This window comes from Rutidosis leptorrhynchoides, chromosome 3 (assembly GCF_046630445.1).
Source record: "Rutidosis leptorrhynchoides isolate AG116_Rl617_1_P2 chromosome 3, CSIRO_AGI_Rlap_v1, whole genome shotgun sequence".
Classification (NCBI taxonomy): domain Eukaryota; kingdom Viridiplantae; phylum Streptophyta; class Magnoliopsida; order Asterales; family Asteraceae; genus Rutidosis; species Rutidosis leptorrhynchoides.
Window position 1 is genome coordinate 497,592,019 of NC_092335.1, and position 18,003 is coordinate 497,610,021.

The following is an 18,003-nucleotide window of genomic DNA, read 5'->3' on the forward strand; positions in this document are numbered from 1 at the left end:
CACATCCATACAATACTTTAACGCCATTTGAATGAAAGAAATTTATTTTTTTTTTTTTTTAAAATAGGTGTCTGCCCAGGTCAAGGCATTTGCCGCGGCGCGGCTCCTACTGTCGCGGCGCGACATATAAAAGGATTTTATCTCATGTTTACCAGCCTTTCTGTTACCAAAACACGCTTTATGCCGCGGCGCGACACGAATTGTCACGGCGCGACATAACACTCGAACTGGTACAAACCTGCAACTTAAAACTAAAACCACATTTTACCAATTCATTGACCCAAAATACATCAAATCGTCATAAGCGTATGTAATCTTGATGAAACCAGTTTCTAACATCATTTGACACTACGAACATCCTTTAAGTCAAGAAAACGCGTTTACACATTTCAACTACATCGTTTGGTCCCAAAACTTGACGAAAGCATAAATATCAAATACATAAAACTTGGCGTTGATAAGCGGTACCAATAGAGCTTGATTCAAAAAGAGACTTGCATTACCACTTACTCTAATGCCAATGCTCCGCTACCCTCAAATGGGTTCTTTACCTTCTCGATGACCTTTCGTTCCTAAAAACATAAAACAACACGGGGGTAAGCTTTTACACTTAGTGAGTTATAGGCGAATAATGAAGCATAAAACATGGGCATAACAATCACATTACTTGTCTTTCAACCTAACAGTTGCTTACTTACTTTCGGATCCGACTCTTACTCACCATAGACATAGCTTACTAGGCCGACCCTAGTAATCATGTCTAAGCTAACCATAGGCATACTCTTATGCCTAAGCTACCTTAATCACATGTCGATAGTACATATGCACATAGACACCCAAAGTTTCTAAGCTAAACCATCCATAGACAAGATTACTAGCAATGTAATAATCTTGCCTAAGCTAAACATCAACCATAGATACAATTATTAGGTGAACCTAATAATTCTATCTAAGCTACTCAACTAGTGCACTTAGTCGTTACTCTCTTGCACGGATGCAATCCGAGGACACTAAGCCACTCTTGACCCGCCCATGTTACCCCCTATAAACTCACCTTGATTAAATGCAATTCCTTGGTTACTTGAAGCTCCTTGGCCTTGATTAGCACCTATACATGAGCTAATCTCATCAATATCATAATTCAATCAAAATTACAACATTCATAAACTTTCACACCTTCATACACATTTACATTGACTTAACCCCCTATTTGCTACCATATACATATAAACACTTACTTACATAGCATTTTAACTTACCTTTTTCCAATATAACAACATTATCAAGCCAACATCATTTCCTTAAACATACAAATCCCTAGTTCATCTCTTATAATCATAACATGAAATTCTTTCAAATATTCCATTAAACATTAAAATGTGCATAAACCCATTTCTATTACTAGCAACCCTAAATAATCAATAGTTCAAATTCCATTACTTACAACAATAACAACAATTCATGTATAGACTTCCTTCTTCATAAATTTCAACTAAAACACATAAACATTTCATTGAGACGTTTCATCAAACACCTAGTGTGCATAATTTGATTCTAGGCTAGAACATCATCAAATTCACCATATTCATACCACACATTCACAATGCAAGTTCATATATGAACTTACTTCCAAAATCACTAACAAATTCGTCTTCAATCATACAAGTGTGCACAATTTCAACAAACAACAACCTTTAAGCTAGAGATTCATCACAAACACCCAATATTAGTGATACATAGGCATAGAAGTTCATACCTTGTTTCTAAGGATTCAAGAACCCTAATTGTGCACAAAAGAGAAGAAATTGAAGATTTAAAGCTTGTTAGGATGATTAGAGTACTCTAGATTTCACTAATCTTCAATTGCATGTACTCAATTTCTCCAATTGGTGAATTCTCCTTCTTCTTCTTCTTCTTCTTGGTTCGACACACACAGCACACACTAGCACTCTGCTTTTATTTTTTTTGCAACATGTATTCATTTATCAGTATTTTTATTCTTTTATTAGATTATCTTTGCTAAACTTGCACTTTCTACCCTCCCCACCAAAACTATAATGAGGGAGGTATAATTCTAACCTTGCACCTTTGGTCCCTTCTAACTTAACTAACAAACATTAACTATCATCCATTTATTTATATTAAATCATAACTTTCATGTACATAATAATAAAATTATATAAAATAATACCTTAATTAAATTGAGGTGTTACAACTCTCCCCCTCTTGGATTGTTCGCGTCCTCGCGAACCATTCTTGATGCAACGATGGATAATACTTTATAAGCCATTCTTCGGGTTCCCATGTACATTCGGAACCCTTTCTAAATTGCCATAACACTTTCAATAATAAAACCGACTTATTCCTCAATTGCTTAACCTTTTGATCCAAAATCTTTATTGGCTTTTCCGCATATCTTAACATATCATCAACCTCAATCTCATCCAATGGAACATAAGTTGATTTATCCGCCACACACTCTTTCAATTGTGACACGTGAAACGTGTTATGTATATTACTCAATTCATCGGGCAAGGCCAAACGATAGGCTACCTTCCCGACTTTCGCCACTATCTCAAATGGTCCCACAAACCTTGGACCCAATTTTCCCCTTTTTCTAAAACGAATAATACCCTTCCATGGGGAAACTTTAAGCATTACCTTGTCACCCACTTGAAATTCTATCGGCTTCCTCCTTTTATCTACATAGGACTTTTGTCAATTTTGTGCCGCTTTCATTCGTTCACGAATTTGATCTATCATTTCGGTGGTTTGTTGTACTATTTCCGTGCTTCCTAATTCCCTTTGACCCAGTTCACCCCAACATATTGGGGTTCTACATCTTCTTTCATACAACATCTCATAAGGCGCCATTCCAATAGTAGAATGATAACTATTATTTTATGAAAATTCAACTAAAGGTAGGTGAGTATCCCAACTACCACCAAAATCAATGACGCATGCCCTTAACATATCCTCAAGAGTTTGTATAGTTCGCTCACTTTGACCTTCCTTTTGTGGGTGAAACGCGGTACTCACATGCAACTTAGTACCCATCTCTTCTTGAAACTTTCTCCAATATCGTGAGGTGAATCGAGTGTCACGGTTCGAAACAATGGAAACCGGCACTCCATGCCTTGCAACAACCTCATTCATATACAATTTAGACATTGCTTTCGACGATGAAGCTTCTCTTATTGCCAAAAATAACGCACTCTTAGTTAATCTATCAACAATAACCCAAATGGCGTCGTGTTGTCGAGGGGTCTTAGGCAACTTAGTCACTAAATCCATTGTAACGTGTTCCCATTTCCAAACCGGTACTTCTAATGGTTGCATCTTACCGTAAGGCATTTGATGATCGGCTTTCACTTGAAGACAAGTAAGACATTTATGCACATACTTAACTATATCCCTTTTCATTCCCGGCCACCAATAGTCTTTCCTTAGATCTCTATACATTTTCGTAGCACCGGGGTGAATTGAATACTTAGATTTGTGAGCTAAGTCAAGGAGATCACTTCTAACACCACTTTGTAAAGGTACCCAAATTCTCCCATATCTAAGCCTTAGACCACGAGAATCTATTATAAAATCATTAACTTGCCCCTTGATTCGTTCTTTTCTCACGTTGTCGGGGGATAATGCTTCACTTTGTGCAACTCGGATACTATCATATATTTGAGGTGATATTACCATAACCAAACTCGTTATCTTAATCGGTTGGTGACTCGACTTCCTACTAAGAGCATCCGCCACCACATTAGCTTTTCCGGGGTGATACAAAATTTCACAATCATAATCTTTCACCAAGTCGAGTCCTCTCCTTTGCCTATCATTTAAATCCATTTGATCGAATAAATACTTTAAGTTCTTATGATCGGTATAAATAGAGAACTTAACACCATAAAGATAATGACGCCAAATTTTCAAAGCAAAAACCACGGCCGTTAATTCTAAATCATGAGTGGGATAACGTTTTTCATGTTCTTTCAATTGTCGGGAAGCATAAGCTATGAATTTTCCATTTTGCATTAACACACACCCTAAAACTTTCTTAGAAGCATCGCAATAAACCGTCATATTCTCATTCCCTTCTGGTAAAACTAGTATAGGTGCTTGAACAAGTTTCTCCTTAAGGAGTTGAAACGCTTGTTCTTGTTTTTCTTCCCATCTCCATGGCACACTTTTACGAGTCAACTTTGTGAGTGGGGTGACTATTCTAGAAAAATCTTGTATAAACCGTCGATAATACCCCGCTAAGCCTAGAAAACTCCTAACTTCGGTGGGATTCATAGGTGGTTCCCATCTCATTATCGCCTCAATCTTTGTCGGATCTACACAAATACCCTTCTTATTAATGACATGTCCCAAAAATTGAACTTCACGAAGCCAAAACTCGCATTTAGAGAACTTAGTAAACAACCTTTCTCTTCTTAAAGCCTCTAATACTCGTCGTAAGTGCACCGCATGCTTCTCTTCCCCTTTAGAATACACCAAAATATCATCAATGAATACAATCACAAACCTATCGAGCATCGGTCGACAAACCCTATTCATCAAATCCATAAACGCGGCTGGAGCATTAGTTAACCCAACAAGCATAACCACGAATTCATAATGACCATACCTCGTACGAAAAGCCGTTTTGGGGATATCTTATTCCCTCACCTTTAATTGATGATAACCCGACCTTAGATCTATCTTTGAAAAGAAACATGCACCTTGTAGTTGATCAAACAAATCATCTATCCTCGGCAATGGATATTTATTCTTAATAGTGACCTTATTCAATTCACGATAATCTATACACATTCTCATTGTCCCATCCTTCTTTTTCACAAACAAGACCGGAGCTCCCCAAGGTGAACTACTAGGACGTATGAAACCCTTATCTATCAAATCTTGTAGTTGAGTCATCATTTCCCTCATTTCCGACGGAGCTAGTCGATAAGGTGCTTTGGCAATTGGCGTGGCTCCGGGAATCAAATCTATTCTAAACTCTACCTCTCGTTCGGGAGGTACACCGGGCAACTCATTCGGAAACACATCCGGGAACTCATTAGCTATCGGTACATCACTTATTTCATCAACCTTCTTCGAATTATCAACCACATGTGCCAAAAACGCACAACACCCATGGGACAAAAATCTTTTAGCTCTAGCATACGTGCATATAAGAATAGCACGCCTAGCCCGTTCCCCGTAAATCCATATAACCTTCCCACTTGGTGATTGAACTAATACAATTTTCTTACGACACAAAATTATCCCTTCATTGTCATCTAGCCAATCCATACCCACAATTACTTGAAATTCTCCCATATGCATGGGTATTAAATCTATAACAAACTTCTCATCATCTAAAGTAATTTCACATCCCTTAATGATACTATACACCATAACTGTTTTATTATCCGCTATCTCAACCTCTAAAGGATGTTCCAACATACTTGGGGTCATGTCAAAATGTTTACAAAAAGAATAAGAAACAAACGACCGCGTAGCACCGGAATCAAACAAGACATGCGCAGGTAAAGAGTTTACAATAAAGGTACCTGACACCACATTTTGGGACTCCTTCGCTTCAAGTGCGGTAATCTGATGAGCTCGGGCTCTTGGTCGGCTATCACTAGGCTTTGGTTCCGTTTTAACTTCTTTCTTAACACTACCACTTGCCAAGTCCTTCTTATACTCCGGACACTCGGCTTGAAAATGACCCTTTTCAAAACAATAGTAACATTGTTTTCCCTTCTTAGGACACTCGGCGGCTCTATGACCCGGCTTCCCACATGAATAACAATCGGTAGTACCCGCTTTACACTCACCCGCATGATTCTTACCACACCTATTACATGACTTCACTTCTTTACCACCACCCTTTCCCGACATGAAACCCCCTTTTGATTTGTGAGGAGATTCGGAATTAAACTTACCCTTCTTCGGGCTCATACTTTGCGTTGACCTTGAATCTTGATCTAACTTCCGCTTAAACGCGACTTTCTTCCTAAGTTCATGTTCTCTCACAAGAGCCCTATTCATCATTTCGGCTAAGGTCTTATACGTGCCCTTATCGATAAACTCACTTATTTCGGGGTTTAGTTTCTCGTGATAGTGATCCATCATCAACTTTGGGCTTGACACAAAGTCCGGGCTTGACACTTGGGCGGGAGTAAAAACTCCCCCACTTAGGATTTATCTCTCCATTCTCACCGCCAAGATGATAACATCCCGCGGAATTGTAATTCCACGTCACACCTGACCATTCTCACTGTTGGTCATAAACATCAAATCACCGCAAATTCACTTTAGGCTCTTAGAGCTGACATGTACAATCACTTGAGACGTCGTACACGCGACGACATCGCACCGTCATACCACAAATCATAATTTACAGCTCTTCATCGTTCGCAAAGCGAACTCCACCAAAGTCCCACACACGCCTCTATGACTAGGCATATGCCACTCCGCTTAATCAGTCGTGCATCACAATCGAGATCACCCGACCTTCTACGCAACGAGCCATTATCAACAATTGCTCACTCTCATGGGGAAGAGTGACCAATCCGACACAATAATTGCATCGACCGCAATATCAACGCTTCATCATAACCTTCGACCTAATCGACCATTAAGTCCATCACCGGCTCACCGGTCATCCTTACTCGTCCATCACATAAGAGCAACAAGATTCGCTCATCTGCCACTTTATAAGAAGTATTTACTGCAATGCTCCTAAACTTCGACTTTCACAACCGTCGAATTACTATCACCCGTCGATCACTATTTAAAATCTTCGATGCTTCCAAAGGGTATCTCACAGGCACCCTAAGCACAAAGTGATCACACCATCACCGGAGTTGAACATTACACTAGCAGGTATAAGAGGGCACCTGACGCCGTGCCATGCTGACTCCCACCACAATCAATCGAATTTTTAGAAACTCGATCTTTAGGTTCCATACACCCGATGTCACCTATCTCTCTATAATAATGACCCGAAGTCATACCTACCCGACAAACCTTACGGTTTATCGTCTTATCGAAAGTTCCTAGCGATCACACGCTACCCGCAATTTCCATAAGGCCAAACGATATAGCCTCACGAAACCCTTCATCTAACACTAAAGAGATGCTTGGCAACACCAAGTCTTACATCCTTCCACACCTCAATAAACCCCTACTACAAGGGATATTCCATTAGGAATGTTACCCTATAACCCACAACACACTAACACAAACAACATTATACGGGTCTCACTCCCATGAGTTTAACGACCCGAAGACTCCTCGATCTCGCCAATTCCAAGGCGACTCACAACAAGAATCCTAACACGATTCTCTAACCACACACTCTACCGAGTGTAACTCAAAACTACAATCATTAGACTTATTGCATTCCATTACGGAATTCAAGTATTCGCCGCACACACTCACACGTAAATCAGTCATCCTAGTTATGATGGGTAACTAAAACCAATAACAATCTCAACAGTGCACCCACTACTTAGGGTGACTAAGCACGCACCAAACTCGTGAGTTGGCTCGCTCACTTAACTAATCGAATCCATCGTAACACTTTCCGACTCTTAAAGAACTCGATGTGACAACAAGCACGTCACTCGAGACCACTATACCCTAGGAACCAATAAAAGATTCCTAATACGTCCCGTTCTACCCCAACCATGCCACGTTTCCTCCGTTCGGTACTTGTCATGTCATGCTTGGTGTCAAGATACACTTTCGTAATAATGGTGATCAATCACTATTACAAATGCGTACCTTACCATTTCCACATGGTCATGCAAAGTACTTTACCCGGACTGACGCAACATTCACACAAAAGAACACGCGATAACTCCTAGTACCCGAATGACCCAAGTCCTTACCGTGAACTTCATCACTCAAACCGCCAAACATGCGAATCTCTCCAATAGATTCGTCCCTAGGACACCGCACCAAAAGATACCTGTATATATATACACACCAATATACAATAATAATAAGCGTACACAAGTACACCAAACAAAAAGTCAACCTACAACCTAGGTGACTATCACTAAAACAACGTCCAAGTTCGCCTACTTACATTAGGCACTAGCGATCTAAGACACTAATTTACACACGAAATAGGGACCCACAAAATTCCACATTGGACAAGCACAAGTCCTAGTTAGTCACCTACTCTAAGGCACTAACAAATATCAATCCGACCCGTAATCCTACAAGTCCCGCAATTAACGCACCACTGTCAATAAGTCTAAGACTAGGCACCTATTCCAAGGTCACCTAATTCCCTTAGACCATGCTCTGATACCACTTGTAACAACCCAACCCGTTATCCAACCGACAACGCTTAAATTTTTTTTTTATCAAATCAGGCCAGTTCAGCATTCGGCGCGGCGGGCCCCACTGTGGAGCGGCACTCCAAAGTGGTCTGTCCACTCTTTCCTTTTTTGACAAAAATATCGTCCACTACCGGGCACTTTTAGACGAAACGGTTTTCACAACACGATGGGGATACAAAACTTAGTTCTCACGCTTTAGTTTAATACAAAACTTAGACCGAGCATGGCGATTGGGGATACGCTACCCAATCCTAATCAATCCAAAGCATGTCCTCTAAAGCAACCTACACAATCCAATAGTTCTCACGCTTACCCGAGCCATCACCTCCACGCGAATCTATAAAAATGTAAACAACGAGAAGGTAAGCTATGAAAGCTTAGAGAATGCAATAATTATACATATACATATATAATATACCTACATCCAAACACTTACACAAATAGCTCATACACGCTAGCAATTTACATGGCATAACATCGCAAAGTATAACGCTAAATCTCCAAGACCACAAGCTAGCACAAACAATAGCATATATAACTAGAACAATATAATATGCTACACTACAACACATAACCATGGTTAACCAAGTACAAGGGAATGGTACTTCGAATTTCCCATCGGTGTTCCCAACAACCGTTAGTGTACAACGAAATATATCACTAACCCCTGGGTGGTATCGATCGCCCGAACTTAAAACCCACCCGTCACGTGTAATGTGGTATCGAACGCTCGAACTTTAACCCACACTACACGCCCACACACACACCTATATGACATGGTATCGAACGCCCGAACTTTAAACCCATATCATATATTGACCCGATGTGGTATCGATCACCCGAACTTAAACCCACATCGAACCTCGTACAAGTAAATACATTATATACACACATGTATAATCATTCTACTCACCTCGTGAACTCGAGCATTACAAACCATGCGCGAAATCCCCACCACACGTGACCGAGCAAGATTTTACCTATAATACGCATATAGGTATACACATAATCAACATACAACCTCATTTGGACTCTCGACCCGCCCGAATAAACAACAAGTGCAAAATATACCCTTTTGCACTTTTAACGCTACCCGAAGGTCCAAAACTAACGAGACTAGTTCCCGCGTTCTCGAAATACCCAATTATGTCAACTTTAACCTTTAAACGCATACTAGCTCGTATTTTACACCAAACCCATTCCATGGTTGACCAAGTTTGACTTTATTGCTAAAACACCAAATTTTAACCTAAAATCACTTCTCGCGAGTAATTACATCAAAAGCATCATTTAACACTTAACAAAAGCGTTTAACATCCAATTAATCCAAATTAGTGTCATCCTCAATTTTGACCCAATTCAAATTGCTCATTTTGACCAAAGTCATAAAACGCCCCAAAATCACCAACGACTAGTGATTATATTTTCAAGACAACCACTAACACTTAAATCAAGTATTTACCTACTTGATTTACCAAAACTTGGCTTAAAACTTAATTTGAAACCGAATCAAGCTTACTTGTCCCGAAATACCCATTTGACCCGTTTTGACCTAAATTAGGGTTTACACCCAAAAACTAAGTCAACACAAGTGTTCTAACGTTTAACCAATACACGCAAGACCCAAACTCATAATTTCATCACTCGAAATCCTAAGTCACCCATTTAGGCTTACATACTTGAATCTTACCCAAAACTCCCAAATTTCACAATAAAATGGGTTTATAATTCTAACTAACACAAACCCTAACTCAAACAAGAAATCAAACACTACAAATCGGATTAGGGTTTACCTCAAGCACCAAAACGAGCTCTAGTAGCTAGAAACACCAAGGAGAACCAAAACCTGCTTCCAATTTGGGCAAAAATCACCATCTTCATCATCCATCCAAGCTTCCTCTCTCTAAAACTCACTCTCTCCCTCTAAGATAAGATGAGAGTGTTGTGTGGATGTCAAAATGATCCAAAAGTGGATCTAAAACTGGTATTAAAGCCACAAATCCGTCCATAAGTGAAAGGACCAAAGTACCCCTCATTTATCCTTTAAAAAAGGCTGAAAATTGCATCAGAAGGGATCGGAGCGCCGCGCCAAAGAGTGGAGCGCCGCTCCAACCTTCAGGTCAGTTTTCAGCAACTTGTTTTGGCCATAACTTTTTGACCGTAGCTCCGTTTTCGATGAATCAAATATCGTTGGAAACGTAATAAGATTTTCTTTCCAATGGTAAGGCTTTGAAACATCAACACAAACTTTATTTGGGGTTGAAAAGATGCGTACACACCTTGTCACTTCAGACAACGTCCAGTTTCCTTCGACGTTCGAGCAAGCAACACGTACGTGCTTCGTACACTTCATACACGCATCGTACACCATAAATACATTATGTACAATAAATATTTGGGTCTTACACATAGGCCGAAGGAGGAAGTGATAAGGTGGTGATGGGATCCTATCAAAAAAATGAGACATAAAAAGATGCAAGTGGGTTTGGTGGTTTAAGTGTTAGTCGAAGGTGGTGTAGGGGTTGTATGATAATGTTTAAGTAGTTTAAATGATAGTTGTCGATGGTGGTTGTAGAAACAGGAAACAGTGGTTCAGATTAGTGATGACGATGGGTTTGATGAAGTGGGTTCGATGGTGGTTAATTATGCTGTAAGAACCTGCTGTAGCAGCAGTGTATCGAACCACAAAGGTGATGGTTTGTGATTTACAAACGTGAAACGGAAAATAAATTAAGTATAGCATCTGGCGGTGATGAAAGGTGGTTATTGATGGTGGTGAGTAGTTGTAACCGCAACCGGTTTTGGTCGAGCAAGTAACAGAAGTAGAAACTGGTTCATAGAAGTAGTAATATGAAATCGATGTCGATGTCGATGTAGATGTGTTTGTGTGGTGATGACTTGTGTGGTTTGGTTTGCAGCCGTAGTAATACAATAAGTGGGTGTGGTTTTTGGGTTACAACCAAACAAGATAAACATGGGTTGTACTTAAATATCCAGTTGTAGAAACAAATGGGTCTCGGGTTGGGGTTATTAATCGAACTAGGAGTAGGAGTGAACTACATTTGCAGCTCAAGTTTGGTGATTGTATATGTGGGAGTGTATATAACTTCATATCAATATGTAGGCATATATAACTCTATACATATAGATTTAGATAGATCGGAAAAGAAAGAAAGAAAACAATAATAATATTCCTAATTCATAATTCATATTAGAGATAAAAGGAAACAGTACACATATCCGTGATTCTTAATTTCAATCTAAATTATAATATAATATTAATTATAATATAATTAAAAATTTAAAACGTGTGATTAAGTTAGCTGTCGTCTACGATTTCATTCACGAGCTGAAATTCGTACTCCGTTGTTACTCAGTGGCGGATAAAAAGTACTCAGATAAATTCTTAATTTTTTAAATTAAATGTCTTTATTTATTTTGGTCATTATGGTATAGAATTCAGTCACTAACTATTAAATAAAAATTACATTAATTATTCACTCCCAACCCTAAGTAAAATATAAAAATTTTTAAAATTCAACAAATAGGTTCTAAATATATTTTAAATAAGCCTATAATTTATATAACTCATTTTCGGATCACCGTTTATTTTAAAATTATATAAGTTTGAATTTAACTTGCTTAATATCGCTTGACTGACAAATGAGTGCTATTATCGTTTACTAAATAAATTCGAAACCATATAAATATATATTCAATATACCTTACATAAATATATATAGATTTATTTTAATAATTATATCATATATTATTTTATTTACATAATTAATTAACTCATATAATATTTTAATTTATAATAATTAATATATATATATATATATATATATATATATATATATATATATATATATATATACACACAAATATATATGTCTCTATTTACAAATAGTGGTTCGTGAATCGTCGGGAATAGTCGAAAGTCAACTGACTATATGAAACAGTTCAAAAATTTTGAGACTCAACCTAACAGACTTTTCTTAACATGTCAAAAATATAATATCGTATCGAGAGTTTGATTTAAAATTAGTCGAAATTTTCCGGGTCGTCACAGTACCTACCCGTTAAATAAATTTCGTCCCGAAATTTGATCGAGGTCGTCATGGCTAACAATATGGATGTTTTCATGATGAATATGAGTTGATAAATAGAGTTTTATTATCATTGAGTAATATGAATAAGACAACTCGATTACTCGAAGAGTACGAATGAAGCTATCACTAAATAGTGAAATGAGAAAGATGAGTTTGATCATAATTTTTGACTAGTCATGGTTGAATTCCGAAATTCAAGGGATTTAGAGATACTCTTTGAAATCTATATAAGATTTGATTCTTCGGTAATCAAGAAAATTATGATCCTCTTTAATTAAATGCGATCATCTGCCTCTATTGCTCTGTCGGATATTTTCATTATAAATTTACCTCTTCCGTTTTATTATTCTCACCATTCCTATACTTTCTTCCTTAATTCATACTTTTAAAGATTGTAAAAATGCTTAATCTCGTTTGTAAAAATGCTTAATCTCGTACTGATCCTTGTCCTTCTTCTGACAACCGCTTCTATCTTCCTCCTTTTTCATCTACCACCGGAGGAATCTGTTAACTTCTACTATTACCTTGGGGTTATAGTGTTTTTCATTCTCCCGTGTATTTATGTTGTTATTCGCATTGATATACACGGTTTGTAATTTATGTGTTTGTGATCGGCTTTATATTTTCCTTTATATTTCGGAGCTCCATGCTCTTATTTTCTCTTCCCGATTCTAAATCAAGCGAATAATGGTCCAGAATTCGTAGATATAGAGTTTCGAATGATCATAATGTTCTAAGCAGGAAGGATCGTAATAGCACGATTTGATTTGGTAAATTACCAGAATCAGCGAGGATAGAACTATCAAGAATATGTTTTCTTGATATGTTTGGAGGTTAAGTAAAATGAAAGAGTTATGTAACATGGTACATGATGAGGGTATGATCTGTGAACCATCATCACGTTCCATTAGAAATTCAGCATGACTTACTGTAATATAATCACGTTGGCCGGACGTCATTATATTATACTAAATCTTGCTTCAATCCCCAACACTTCTCTAGAAGTCATTCATAATTTAAACTCGAAGGTTATCGAATTTAGAAACTAAAACATTTTTTTTATGATGTAATATAGATAGCACGAAGAGATAACTAATTTAAGATAAGAAGAGTTATGAAAATATCCTCAGAAATATCGAGGATATTTATGATGATATTTTCAGAATTTCTAAGATTGAAGGTTGATGAAGAAAGATTTTTCACAAGATTTAACATGAATACGGAGCAAGATATTCTCTAAAGATTTCATCGGATACAGAATTATCTGGATTCTTTGAATATATGGTTTGATCCTTGTATTTGTCCTTGGTCTCCTTTAGGGTTATCTCAATACATTTTTCAGTACCAAATTTTCTATCGAGCGTTCCCAACCCTCCATTCTTTATTATCAAACTTTTGGCCGTTTAGACCATCTATAATTTTTCTGTTTTCTCTGCATTTAATGCTACCATATCTGAATCATCGGTTATCAATCCGAGGTGGTTTCAAGAGAATTGTGTTTTTAGATGATTAAACGCTGATGGTAGTCGTCAAGATACAAAGGATGTTTAAGATGAGATCAAGTGGCAAACTTGAAGAAATGCTTAGTTTCATATGTTATGATCCATATTTTAATTCATTTTAATTGTCCAATGTTAGTAGTCCACAGTTAGTATTTCAATAATTCATATATAGTTTAATATATAATATTCGAATTAATTAATACGTGTCGTGACCCATTGTATACAAGTCTTAGACTCTATCACAACTCAAAGTATATATATTATTTGAGAATCAACCTCAACCCTGTATAGCTAACTTGAGCATTACCGCATATAGAGTGTCTATGGTCATTCCAAATAATATATATAGATGACGTCGATATGATATGTCAAAACATTGTATACGTGTCCCGATTTATCCGACGATATTTAAAGTGCGTAAAATAAATAACAGAAATTAAATGACGATAAATAAAATTGCGAGAATTAAAATTGCGATAAATAAATGGCGATAATTAAATTGTAATAAGGAATTAACAGTTAGCTAGGATTTTGTTAGCGTGGTTTCTTAACAAAATTTCTCATAGTTAATTTGTTTGTTTCTAACAAATTTTATTTTTGTCCAATGTTTTCTTTATTATGCCACTTGTTGGATTCTGATAGGTCAAAATCCAAATATGAAATTGAATAAAAATAGTTATTCCGTGGTGAACGAATACGTATATTGATAATGCTAAAAACGAACATATATTTAATAGCATTATCCCTCAAGAAAGACAAGCTTGTAGTTGCAATTGTTCTACGTACAAGTAATATTCGTTTAAATAATAAAAGGTGAAGACAAAAGACAGATTCGACGAATTGAAGATGCAAACGACCAAAAAGCTCAAAAGTACAAAATACAATCAAAGTGGTTCCAATTATTGATAAGAAACGTCTCAAAATTACAAGAGTACAAGATGCGAAACGCAAAATACAAGATATTAAATTGTACGCAAGGACGTTCGAAAATCCGGAACCGGGACCAGAGACAACTCTCAACGCTCGACGCAACGAACTAAAAATTACAAGTCAACTATGCACATAAATATAATATAATATTTAAATAATTCTTAAAATTATTTATATATTATATATATTTATATAAATCGTCGGCAGAATGCAAACAAAGACATGTGACCTGGAAAAGCTGGCCATGCGATCGCATGGCCTGGAAGAACAAATTCCATGCGATCGCATGGCAGTAGGTGGCAGGCCACACCCCTATAAATTCGCAGTTTTGGTTGATCATATATCCATCATCCATCTCTATATATATATATATATATATATATATATATATATATATATATATATATATATATATATATATTTATTTATTTATTTATTTATATTATAATTTTAATTTTAATTATAAATTCTAATAATAAGGGTATGTTAGCGAATGTTGTAAGGGTGTAAGTCGAAATACTGTCCGTGTAATGCTACGCTATTTTTAATCACTGTAAGTTATGGTTAATGTTATTTTTAATTTAATGTCTCGTAGCTAAGTTATTATTATGCTTATTTAATACCGAAGTAATCGTGATGTTGGGCTAAATATTAAAATTGGGTAATTGGGCTTTGTACCATAATTGGGGTTTGGATAAAAGAAAGACACTTGTGAAAATTAGACTATGGACTATTAATGGGTTTTATATTAACTAAATGATACCTCGTTGATTTAATATATAGACTTATAATTTGACGTATTTATATATAACCACATACGCTTGACTGGGTACGGTGGGCGGGATATCTATAAATACCAATAATTGTTCATTTTACCGGACACGGAACTGGATTAATAGTTAATAGACTTGTTGAAACAGGGGTGGATTACATTCAAGTGTAATTGGTGTAATTGTTAACAAAGTAGTAAAACCTTGGACTACACACAGTCGATAACCTGGTGTATTCATTAAACAAAGTATTAAGACCTTGTTACAATTTCGAATCCCCAATTAGTTGGAATATTTAACTTCGGGAATAAGAATAATTTGACGAAGACTTTCGCACTTTATGATTATGACTGATTGACTATTATGGACAAATCCGTATGGACATATCGAATGATCCAGGACAAAGGACAATTAACCCATGGGAATAAACTAAAAATCAACACGTCAAACATCATGATTATGGAAGTTTAAATAAGCATAATTCTTTTATTTCATATTTAATTGCACTTTTAATTATCGCACTTTTATTTATTGTCATTTTATTTAATTGCATTTTTAATTATCGTACTCTTTAATTATCGCAATTTTATTTTATCGCACTTTTATTTATCGCAATTTCATTATCGTTATTTACTTTACGCTTTAAATTAAGTTATATTTATATTTTACATTAGGTTTTAACTGCGACTAAAGTTTTAAAATCGACAAACCAGTCATTAAACAGTAAAAATCCCCTTTATAATAATAATACTACTTATATATATTTTTGTATTTTTACAATTATAAGTTAAAACTAATATAGCGTTAAGCTTGTTTAAAAGATCTCTGTGGAACGAACCGGACTTACTAAAAACTACACTACTGTACGATTAGGTACACTGCCTATAAGTGTTGTAGCAAGGTTTAGGTATATCCATTCTATAAATAAATAAATATCTTGTGTAAAATTGTATCGTATTTAATAGTATTTCGTTGTAAAAATAATACTATTTCATATACCCCTCGCATAACATTAAGTATTTTTGGCGCCGCTGCCGGGGAACGCTAAAACGCCGAAAGCGCAACGCTATAAAAAAAAGATTTTTTATAAAGTTCCTTTTTTTGTAAAAATATACGTTTTAATTATTAAAAACCGAAAATATAAAAAGAAAAGAAAAACAAAATATTTATATATTTTTAATAGTTTGTTATATATATATATATATAAAATTATAAATTTTCTTTATTTTTATTTTAGTTTTTAAAATACAAGTTTTTATTTATTTATATAATTATTTATTAAAACAGAAAACAGAATATATATATATATATATATATATATATATATATATATATATATATATATCTATCTATCTCTCGGCCTGGTACTGTAGCAGCCCAACACCTGGCCCGAAAACCTAGCCCATGCGATCGCATGAGCCCGAAGGCAAAATTTCATGCGATCGCATGAGGGTACCTGACACGCCAGGTTTGACCATCCAACAGCAATCATTACGGAGTATTATTATTAATTATAATTAATTAAAACCCTAATTAGGTTTTTATTTATTTATTATTTAAGTTTTAGTTTTATTATTTATTATTTAATTTGTATTATTTAGTTTATTTAGTTTTATAAATTATATAAAAATTAATAGTTTTATAAAATAAATAATATAAAAATAATATTTTTATAAACATTGTACTTTTTACAACTTTAAGTATTATTTTTATTTTTTGTATCTTTTATTTGTTTTAGCGTAATATTTGTAGTTTTCGTTCGTAATTAGTTTAAGCTATAGTTTTTGCCGTAGTTATTTTTATTTCTAGATTTTTAGGCCTTGCCGTAAAATCCCTTAAGTGCTTTTTCTTTAGACTAAGATTTAGGTGCTTTAGAATTTTGCGACGCCGTTTTAAATTTTAGTGCCTATTAAGTTATTGCCGTTTTGGATATAGAATTCCCTTTAAGCTTTAATACCTTTAGACGTAAGTTTTAATTTTTATTTTTTAGAATTCTAAGTTTCGACGCTTATTTTCTTATTTTTATGTTTCAACATTTATTTTTCGACGTTTTTCGACGCGCTCTTTTTCTTTCTTATTTCTCGACGCTCTAGTTTATAGGAGATAGAATTTTTTTCTATTTCTTCTCTAAAATTTCAAAACGAAAAATTGTTTTAAGTGGTTAAATTGATAGACATCCATTTTCTGGTTCGTAGTAAAAGTTGGATTTGTACGTGGACCGGGTTATTGGAGCCAAACAGTACTCAATTATATTGAGACTAAACGAATCCTGCCCCTCTGCTGCATCTTTTGGCTATTCGAAACGTGGGCAAAATCAGAAAAGTCTATTAATTTGATAACT